The sequence below is a fragment of the Etheostoma spectabile genome, chromosome 15, assembly GCF_008692095.1.
Source record: "Etheostoma spectabile isolate EspeVRDwgs_2016 chromosome 15, UIUC_Espe_1.0, whole genome shotgun sequence".
In the NCBI taxonomy this organism is placed as follows: Eukaryota; Metazoa; Chordata; class Actinopteri; order Perciformes; family Percidae; genus Etheostoma; species Etheostoma spectabile.
Genome location: NC_045747.1, coordinates 34151112 through 34161109, shown reverse-complemented (window position 1 = coordinate 34161109; position 9998 = coordinate 34151112).

Genomic DNA, 9998 nt, shown 5'->3' with positions numbered 1-9998 from the left:
ACAAGAAAAAACGGCCATTACACCACACAACAAACATACACTAATATAAGATTATGTATGTATATATTACTATATTTTGCTATAATAATGGATATATGTATAGAGAATATATATATATAGTACTAGAGATATTGTAATATTTTTGTTATATTATACATTACTACACACACACAGATATACATAATTATACATCATAACCCAAACCTAATATAGGTATATGGGGATATAATGTTGGGATAAAACTGTTTATTACATAATAAAATTTTTCTAATTACAATTGAATGCGTGTAACAGTTAAATTAAAATAAACTAAAGATTAACTAATTAAATTCCCAACTATAATGATGGTTATTGTAAAGTGTAACATAATTTTTCTTTAAAACAAGATGATATCATACAAATTACGGGCTTTAAGGGCATGCCTTAGATGGAATAGACATTATGGCTAATACTAAAATCCTTATGGAGAAATAAACAGGATTTCTAACTTACTTAACCAAGAGTTAGCTGTATTTTTGAGAAAATGAAAGTTCACAGAATGTTATGAAAACATGTATAATCATGTTTTGCATTACACCTTTCCCAGGATCACAATGGTCAACAAATGGTGCTTTTAATGTCCCGTTGTAGTCAGAAATGCTAACCCAGTTTATGTCAGTATGTGTTCAAGACCAGTCACACAGGATGTAATGTATGACTCGCAGCAGCTTCGTACGTTCGTCACCCCTGGCACCCTGGAGGACAGCGGACTGCGGGCGTCCCCTGAGGACAAGTCAGGTACCCGGCTGATCCCTGCTGTCCCACTGTCTTTGACAGTGTATCAGAGCATTAGAGAGTTGAACTGAGGAAGGGGTCATGGTGAGCAGAAGGATGCCCCGGATTTTTTAAGTGGGGTGGCACGGGGGGGGAAGATGCTTACAAATTATAGGACATCTTGGATAGGATGGAAGAACCCAATGCAATTGCCGAGAAATAAAACACAACACATTTCATATTTTGAATTTGTAATTATTTCACTGGTGCCACGCCGGGCTCCCTTTAGCCCCCCCCCAGCTCCTCCACAGCCACCACAGAGGACCCTCAGGGTAGTTCTCAGTATTTTCTTTGGGGGTTTGGGGTTTTAGCGAATCGAGGAGTTGCCTTCTATAATTTTAAAATATGCAACATTACGTGGATGCGTACGTCCTATGGAAACTGTAATCTCATAAATCTTCACCTTAACAAAGAAAAAAACACCCTTGTTTGCAGCTTTTGATAGGCTCTTTTCAACATAACACGATGTTAAGTATTACTAGATTTAAAGTATTTGAATGAATATTTGGTGGAACAATCGCAAATAAATATAGGATTCTGCTTGAAACAACAGAACACATAATCAAACTGCATTTCCTGCAGAAAATGATTGTGAATGAAACTAAATACAAAGCTAAACTAAAATGCTGGCTTGAATTGGGTAAGAAGGTAAATCTTCAGAGGTAGTTTGAGTGTCAACAGAAATCTCCGATTGGACAGATAGTCTAGCTAGCTGTGGATTTACCCTGCAGAGACCGGAGGACCAGGTAACCATAGTCCTAGATTGGACAGATAGTCTAGTAGCTGTTGGATTAACGCAGAGATCTGAGGGACCAGGTAACCATAGTCCTCAGATTGACAGATAGTCTAGCTAGCTGTCTGGATTTACCCTGCAGCGATCTGAGGACCAGGTAACCATAGTCCTCAATTGGACAGATAGTCGAGTAGCTGTCTGGATTACCCTGCAGAGATCTGAGGACCAGGTAACCATAGTCCTCAGATGGAAGATAGTTTAGCTAGCTGTCTGGAATTTACCCTGCAGAGTACATGAGGGACCAGGGTAACCCTAGTCCTCAGATGGACAGATAGTTTAGCTACGCTGTCGGATTTACCTGCAGAGATCTGAGGGACCAGGTAAACCATAGGTCCTCAGATTGGGAAGATAGTCTAGCTAGCTGTTGGATTTACCCTGCAGAGATCTGAGGACCAGGTAACCTAGTCCTAGATTGGACAGAGAGTCTAGTAGCTCGTCTGGATTTACTCTGCAGAGAATCTGAGGACCAGGTACATAGTCCTCAGATTGGACAGATAGTGTTAGCAGCTGTCTGGATTACCCTGCATAGACCTGAGGACAGGTAACCAATAGTCCTCAGATTGGACAGATAGTATAGCTACGCAAATTAATATGTCCATAATGTTACAGCTACACACAAAAGGCTTTAGCTCTATCCCATCACCATCTTAACGTCAGTAAGCCTTGTGTCATGAAGCCTGAGTAGCGGCCTTCTTCCATATGCAGTGCATCAGGTCATCTGCAATCCATCCTCCCGTTACCTTAATCCCAGTGGAGCTCCGAGGTGAACAGAGCCCGGCGTTTTGACTCTGATCATTAACTCTTAAACTCTTTGACGTGTCACGGCTGCCGATAGGATTGTGGCCAGGGAGCTGTGATCTACTATTATGGGAACCCGAGACCAGCTAATCCAGTCAAATCAACACGGCACTCCACCAACCCCAGCCTCAGCATTGACTCTAACTTTTAACCCTAAAACCATCACACACATTTACATAGCACAGCCTCACCTGCAGCAGGTATTACAGGAATCATTTCTCTCATCACCTGGTCAAACTGCATCTGATTCATCTGGTGATGTTTCCGAAACATAAGTGTGCATGTCAACTTTATCTGAGCTCTAAACAAAATAAGCGTACCTTAATGATACGGTTGGAAAACACATTTCCAAAAGAAAATGATAAAATGAAAATCAGAAGAAATTATCCTGAATCGATCTAAATCCGAATTTTAAACTTATGTTGCTTCTTGCACCCACCCACTCAGCCTCCTTTAGATACGTTAAGCAGCATTTGTATACATTTATCCTAATCTTATTAATGTTTAATATGTTTGGTTTGTGTTTAGCAAAGTCCAACGTAGAGGGGTACACTCTCTGTGGCATAAAACCCTTTATGATTAGATTTGAAGTCACAGTGTAACTCATGAGCTGACTATGAGATATTACATGGTTGTCATGTCTAGCTTTTTCAATTATTAGTTCTGGCGAAATGTGCTTCCATATTCTTAGTATAAAGGTTTGGCATAATAACTTTTACGAGGGGCAAATGTCAAAAACGTTTTAACCCTGTGGTCGTCTCCCGCCAACCCGAAATTTTTGTTTTTCGGATTCAAAATTCGTCTTTTCGTACCCTTTTGTCTTTCCTCAATAATTGTCCCTTTTTGGACTTTTCCTGAGCCTTTTGAAAGTTGTGTTTTTCAACAGAGTTAATAGATATACGGTCTAGAAGAATAGCTAGATGAGTAGATAGATAGACAGATAGTAAAATAGGATAAATAAAATTATTGGATGCACTTTACCATAAACACAATCGTCAACGTGCGACACGTCAAGGTCAGAAAGCAAGGTGAAAACAAATTGCATCAATGAAAATCTATAATAGTCCTGGGAACAACATTTTGGTGCAGGTTAAAATCATAGTTGCTGCTAAAAAGAAATGTTTTAGTCCTTTGTTAAAGTATCCAAAGGTCTGTGGGCCCTGTAGATGTGCAGGGAGGGCATCCACTTCCAGAGGAGCGCGGCAGAAGCACCAGAAGGCTCATCACCCATGGGGCTGAGTTTAGTTCGGGGATTCAGGAGGCGTTTGGAGTTGTTTGAGCGGAGGTGATTCTTGTTAGTGTAGGAGGATAGGCTTTGTTTTTAAGGGGGGTTCTAGAGGGGGGGCATTCCATAGACGCAATGCATTGGTGCGGTGTATAGATTGAGACCTTGTTATTCTACCTTGCCTGAGACAACGTGGAAGCCAAGTGAGTGAGTGGAGATGCTGGATGACTGGTCATACTTGCTTCGCACCTCTAGCAGGATCCTGAGCACACTGTTTGATATATTGCCCGTTCTCCAGACTCTGTGTAGGGATCCCGATGCAATGCCGTACCGTATCAGTCGGACAAGCTGTGTACCGAGTTCAGAACATCAGCAGGGTGGCAGTTTTTCAAGAACGAGTTGTGTAGACGGATTATATTTCGAGATGATAGAAGAGATCTTGCAGAGGTTTTTGACTATGGGCTTTCAAATGGAGTTGTGGATCAAATCTTACAACCAGATTGGTGACTGTTGTGGAGAAGGCGAATGTCTTGACCGAGATAGTTAAACCTCGGTCTATGGAGGTACGGACTTGATGTGGGGGGGGGGGGGAGGTGCCAAGCAAGGATTCCTCGGTTTTTGGAGCTGTTTAAAATGCAGAAAATTGTGTTTCACACGCCTTTTATCCTCCTCCCAGACAGGTGTTGTGAGTTTTGAAGATGATGGTGTCGATAGTCTGCAGTGGGTTGTGAGTGCATATTTCACATACATGTGTTGTGTCATCGGCATAACAGGAATGAGACTGCCTGGCCTGTGACGTGTGCCCAGGGGAGATGTAAATGCTTTGGAAGAGAGATTGGCACGTGATTGACACCCTTGGGGGCGTCTCGCAGGTGACCGCTTGTGCCGGGATTTTGCGCTTCCAACCCCCCGAGAAATTACGTCTGGTTGCTGTCAGATGAGGTATGATTAGAAACCAGTTCAGAGCAGGTCGATGCGTACAATTTTGTGAGTCTTGGTGTAGTCGGGTTTAAGGATACCATTCGCAGATCCACTGTGTCAAAAGCAGCACAGATCAGATTCGAGGAGCATGAGGAGAGGAAGGTCAACACAGCCATCGCTGCCCTTCGTAGGTCGTGTTGTGACTCGACCAGGGCTGTTTTCGGTGCTGTAGCAGAGGCGGAAACCAGCTTGGTATTTTTTCAAGAGGTGTTATGCTTGAGTGTCCCGCAGATGAGCGGCAACAATCTTTTTCCATGTACTTTGGTAGGGAATGAAGATGGTAATGGGCCGGGTACTGGAACATTGGTCTTGGTATCAAGGGTAGGTTTTTGTAGACATAGTGTGGCTGATTATGAGTTTGTAAGTGGTCTAGATGAATGCCAGACCTTGGAGGGAGTGGTTTAGTAAGTGGTAACCAGAGGGTGTAGGGCAGTAGGTGTTTGGGTCTTTGATGTTAAGCTTGTAGTGATAAGTGGGGTCGAAGGGCCACAGTGGTCGTGGTTTCCTCCGTGGTAGATCTTCTCCAACCTCTCTGCTTGTGAGAGATTTCTGGAAAGTAGATGTAGGGTGGCACTGCAGAGCTGTGACGGGAGCAGCTACGGGCGGCTAGGTGTTGTATTATCTAGGAAAGAGAGTGGTATTGAGGATTGGTGTTGGAACAAAGTCCAGGAAGATTATACAGTGCTCTTCTAGTAAGTTTCTGGGTGAGAGGGTGGTTTGTGGTTTGAGAAAGATGAGTTTGGTGAGAAGACAACGCTATGGAGGTCCGGACTGTTTATGGATGGACGTTTGAGTAGAACTGTGAACGTGCCTCGTAAGTTTTAAGCTGTTTTTGAGTAATCCTTTGGTGTTTCCCGAAAGCTAGTTGTGACTAGTGAACCCTGACAGGCTTTGTGTCTGCGCAGTCTATGAGCTGACGCCATGATGCCATTCATTTTTCGTACGACTCACTGGTGTACCAGAGGGGCTGATCGGGAAGAAAGTGCTGTTCTGGTGTTTACTGGGCCGTGGAGATCCAGGATTAGTACTCTATGGCTAGTTTTGTCTTGCCATCAGATAACCATGGCTGTTAAACACGTTGCAGAATGGGTGAGTGATATTCGGAGGTCTGATTGCAGAGTTTGGTTGATGTTTTTCAGATTTCTGAAGCAGATTTGTTGGCTTGATGAGGGTGTACGGTGAACGACATCTTCATGTGGAAATAGCCTTGTGTGGTCGGAAACCACCCCCCCCTAACCCCCCCCCAAAAAAAGAAAAGATCATGACAGGATGCTGTAGTTGAGCGAGTGTTGTAAGGACCAAAATCGCGTGGGTGCCCACTGTGTGTGGCTGGAGGGGCCATGACAAGTTGTGTCAGATTAAACAGCGAGTATTGGAGGATTCGCTGCAAACGGCAGGTGACAGTAGGCAACAGAAGTTTAATAGTGAATTATTTCATCATCCCAAGGACTATGATATGTGGCAGACTTGTACCAAATGTTGCAGCAGTAGAGGACAATCGGGGATGAAAGATGGTTTGGTTTGGTGGGACGATAGACTGAGAAGAAAGTTTGTAGAGAGAGGGGGGCTTACATTAAATGCAAGGCATTCAAAAGAAGGACAGCTCAGGTAGGGCACTGGTGACAAGCCCAGATCACTTTCGGTGGATACAGCCAGACCACCACCGTTCGCCCTGCGCTGACGGGCTTTCTGGTAGGTAGCAGGTAGCCGGGAGGACAGTTCTTTAGGACAGAAAAACCTCTGGTTGTGCCAGGTTTCTGGAAGAGCACACTCAAATCCAAGACATCCCATTAGAATATGTCATGTATGCCAGGGCAAGATTTGTTTGTGATGGATGGCGTGAACAGGTTCAATCTTGAGGTGATGGAGCAGTAATGATCTCGTATTGGCGGAGCCGAGCAATACGATGAGATAGATAGATAGATAGATGAGATTAGATAGATAATTGAAGATAGATAGATAGATAGATAGATGATAGACATAGATGAATAGATAGACTAATCGATAGTATGTAGATAGATAGATAGATAGATAGATAGATAGATACGATAGATGTAGTGACAGAATACAGATAGATAGAATAGCTAATAGATAGAAATAGATAGATTGATAGATAGATAGAAGAGATGATGAATAGACAGATAGAATAGATAGATAGATAGATAGATAGATAGACCAGATAGATAGAGATGAAGAAGATAGAAGATAGATAGGATAGATACGATAGATAGATAGATAGATAGATAGGAGATAGATGATATGATAATAGTGTATAACTAAGTAAAAATGGGAAATTCCTGTGTTACGCATCAGGCAAAACAGTCACGCACGAATATAAATATTAATGAAATATAGGATTAAAAATATACATACATACATATACATGAACAATAATACTGAATATAAAAAAAGACCAAATATGTGAAAATACAGGATGGGAAAACAAAAATGTGCCACTGCTTGAATAATATGTATTACTGCTACAGTAAATAATATACTAAAGTATACTATGAGTTTTCCCAAATTAAAAAAAAAAAAAAAAAATTAATTTTTTTTTTACATTTGGCACTTTAGTAACTGAAAGCTGTCAGGATGTGACTGGAGTAAATAGTAGAATTATTCTCTCTGAACTGTAGCGGAATAGAAGTATAAAGTAGCTGACAGAAAAGAAAAGTACAAGTACAAGTACCAATGTGTTTTAAGTCACAGTCCTCTGAGAAATGTAACCTTTCGGAGTACTATTCACCGTGGTTCTAGAAGTAAAACATCCTTTGAGGTACTTTAATCCATTTGATGCTGCTATTTCTCTACTCAATATGTTTGCCAGGGAAATAAGTGTCCTCCTAGTTACTAATACAGTTACTTCGAATACGATAACGAAATATTCATTCAATATGATGAAGAGATATATAAAATAATTGTTAAATATTAAACCAGTGGCTTCCAACCTTTTGGCTTGTTTGAGCAGATCATTCTACATTGGTTTCATCTTCAATTGATTTGTTGAGCAGTTCACCAAATAATATCTCGTTCCTGAGTAAAACTATCCATATTTCACTTTTCAAATCCACAAAATCAACAGATTTTCCAGTCCTAAGACTTTAGACCTTAGCTAATTAGCTTATTATACCGTCAAGCAACAAACATGACAAGGGGGATTCGTTGGAAAAAATGGTTGATGATAAATAAAGAGGCGTGGCTTTAGTCATAGGTACATGTCCTGTGTATGTACTTCATATCGGTCACGTGGCAGTGGTGCACACAAAAGAATGATCCCGGGATTCATTCAAAACGTTTAATTGGTTCAAAAAAGTAATGAGATTTAATAGTTTTAAAATTTGATGAAAGAGACTTGAAATTATTTTTGAAGTTATATTATTGAAAATAAGTAAGTCAAACAACATAGCTTCTACTTTGGCCATATGTAAAATCAGAAAGGGCGCTGGCGTGTAGCACCACATCTTCTGGTACCTATTCTTTTTTTTTTTACAGACTAAGTCCAGATGAAAGTAGCAGCACAACAACTGACCAGAGAGGTACACACGAACACAAACATAACTACATAAGACAAAACGGACTCCCAAAATATCAAAAAGAGACACGCATACAGACAAGCTACAAATGGCAACGGCCCCAAGATTAAAACAGTACAGGTGTTCCGGTGATTGTCAAGATTTTGACAAATATCTGAAAATCAATAAGGGCAGTTGTTATAGCACTTAAAATTTGTAAATTTGCTGGCTGCCCCTGAAAGCCATTACCAAAGGTGCTGATGTGTGGATGTGTTATTCACACTGCCCTTAACACACTTTTTATTTCTGTTTATGCGTATGGTTGTATGCAACCTATTAACCCTCATGTGTCCTCAGGTCAAATTGACCGTTCCTATATCAATGTTCTTTTGTAATATCCCAAAATAACATGATGATTCCCACGCAACGCTGCTAGACACGTACAATATGAACTTTCATTAATTTGGGGGCGTCTTATTCAGTTTTAGGCATTTGAAAACACAATGTGGAATGGTTTGTAAATAGTAGTGAGTAAAGTGAAAGATTCCAGTCTGTGAGTTATCATCAACATATCCATTCCTTTAATTTTAGGCTCAACTAATTCCTCCATTTCTATCGCTTTATTAACTCAAACATTGTAGGTAACATTGCCTATAAATGAGGTATTATGTGACCATAAATCGAAAAATCACTGTAACACAAAAGCTTAAGAAGTTATGGGGTTACGTAGTTTTAGAAAAAGTATAAAAAAGGGACAAACGTTGTTGAAAAATTCGACAGACATAAGAAAAAGGTAAACACGATGGAAAGCATCAACGGTAAGTGTAGATTTTTGACGGGAAGCAACAACCGAGGTTTTAAGTACGCTGCAGTGAATTATATGGCACCCAAAAAAGGCAGAGAAGATGGGTATGTGGTTTGGTTTGTTTTATTAAATATATCAAAAATCCATACAACTCAGATGCAGTAACCGCAAGAACCACAAAAACTGGAGATCAAAATAAGAAAGGGCACGAGAATACGCACCAACACGTATAGATCTGACACACAAAAACACAAAATATATATATATATACATATATATTTGTATATATATACATACACACACACACATATATACATACATATATACATCATTACCCAATACCTAATATAGTATATGAGGGATATAATGTGTGGGATAAACTGTTTATTTACATTAATAATAATATTTTCTTAATTACAATTGAATTGCTTGTTAACAGTTAAATTAAAATAAACTAAAGATTAATTAACTATAAATTTACCATCTATTAATGATGGTTATTGTAAAGTGTTACCCATATTTTTCTTAAAACACGATTGATATCATACAAAATTACTGGCTTCTACAGGGGCATGCCTTAGATGGAATAGACATTATGGCTAATAATCAAAATCCTTATGGAGAAAATAAACAGGATTTTTACTAACTTACTTTAACCAAGAGTTGAGCTGTATTTTTGAGAAAAATGAAAGTTCACACAATGTTATGAAACATGTATAATCTGTTTTGCATTACACTTTCCCAGAGATCACATGTCAGTCAAATGGTGCTTTTAATGTCCCGTTGTAGTCAGAACTGCTAACCCAGTTTATGTACAGTATGTGTTCCAGACCGTCACACAGGATGTCATGTATGACTCGCAGCGGCTTCGTCCTGTTCTGTCACCCTGCTGGCACCCTGGAGGACAGCGGCCTGCTGGGCGTCCCCTGAGGACACCGTCAGGTACCCGGCTGATCCCTGCTGTCCCACTGTCTTTAGACAGTATCAGAGCATTAGAAGTTTGAACTGAGGAAGGGGTCATGGTGAGAAGCAGGGATTCCAGGATTTTTTAAGTGGGGTGGCACGGGGGGG